The 1,435-nt window shown below is 42.9% G+C and overlaps 1 pseudogene across 1 annotated transcript; it reads right to left on the reverse strand.

Annotated features, from left to right (window-relative positions):
- Positions 1 to 721: 721 nt before the first annotated feature.
- Positions 722 to 1,089, reverse strand: LOC104663326 (annotated as a pseudogene). Its single transcript, XR_004057440.1, has one exon. The product of XR_004057440.1 is annotated as a non-histone chromosomal protein HMG-17 pseudogene (transcript).
- Positions 1,090 to 1,435: the final 346 nt, after the last annotated feature.

The raw sequence follows: 1,435 nt of genomic DNA on the forward strand, positions 1-1,435 counted from the left end.
TACAACAACTTTCAAACTCCCTTCTTCAATGGACTACCGAAAATCAGAAAGCCACTATAAAACCCAATGAAGTCTTCATCTGATGCCCTGAACAGGGAAAGTTTAGAATAAGGGTTGACCTTTCACATTTAACATGTTGTTTAACAGCTTTTCACAAGCCGACCCTGACTTTCAGGAAGTGAAATGAAAATGGCAGAATTTATCTGAAGATCCACAATCTAGAAATGGAACCACTGCTGTTTTGACAGTTGCCATCTCAGTGGCATCACTGGAAAGTCCAGATTGCCTGACACACTGGTAACCAATGACTAGGGGTCAGGTCCCAGTAGCTGTCTGGGCTTAAGGGAGTTAAGTCTATGCTGAAAGATGGAAAGGGAGAAGAGAACATAGAAATGAATTTGTTTTTCCATAGCACAAGGCTTTTGTGCCAAGGTGGCCATGTGTGTCAAAGTCAGGGAATCCCTCCTCCTGGGAGCCAAGAGGAAGTCTCCCAAAACTAGAAGGGAAAGGTGTTTTCCCCACATCAATCCAGCTTTGGAGACATTCTATTAGTGACATATGCCCCTTCCCCCAAAACCAACAACGAAGTGTTCTGTGTGCTTACAACATAGCTTAAAAAAAAAAAGTAAAACAAAATTCTGCATTTTTATAAAACTTGATAAAAAATAGTATTTCAAACTGTACGGTCACCAGAAGTACACAGTTATCAAAAATGCACACTTCACTTGGCACCTCCAGCACCTTCAGCTTTCTGTGCCTGGTCTGTTTTGGCATCTCCATTTTCTGCAGGGCTTTCCCCCTCCTTGCCAGCATCAGCTTTTCCCTTTTTCCCTTTGGGTACCTTCTCTCCCTTCTTTGCAGGGGCCTTTTGAGGCTTGGGCTCTGGCTTTGGAGGAGCAGGTTTAGCAGACAACCTCGCGGATCTTCTCTGTGGTTCGTCCTTCACCTTGGCTTTATCTCCTTTAGCATCCCCTTCAGCCTTTCTTTTGGGCATGGTGGTGACGGCGGCGGGACGTAGGTACTGGACGCGGGATGCAGCGCGCGCGGGCTTTGGTCGGTCCGGGGGTCGTTCTCGCCTCTTCTTCACACTGCTCCAGGCCAGTTACATTTTAAGTGCTTCACGTGACTCATGGCTACTATATTGAACCACACCAGACTAGATAAATATAAGAAAGACATTCATGTGGGAAAGGGGTATGGAACACAAGTTTGTGATTTGTTTTTCTGTGATTTTCTTCAAAATAACACTCAAGTCATAATCTTCCAAAATATTTTAGGATTATCCTTTTTTATTTTGAGAACATTGTTAAATGATGTCCTTTTATAATTTATGGACTTTTTCACAAACTTTCTCTGCCCTTTTGATATCAGATGCTCTTCTTCTGGTTTATATGGCAAGGACTATCATAATTAATTTTTCTTCAGAACATTGATG

The sequence above is a fragment of the Rhinopithecus roxellana genome, chromosome 5 (genome assembly GCF_007565055.1).
Source record: "Rhinopithecus roxellana isolate Shanxi Qingling chromosome 5, ASM756505v1, whole genome shotgun sequence".
Lineage (NCBI taxonomy): Eukaryota > Metazoa > Chordata > Mammalia > Primates > Cercopithecidae > Rhinopithecus > Rhinopithecus roxellana.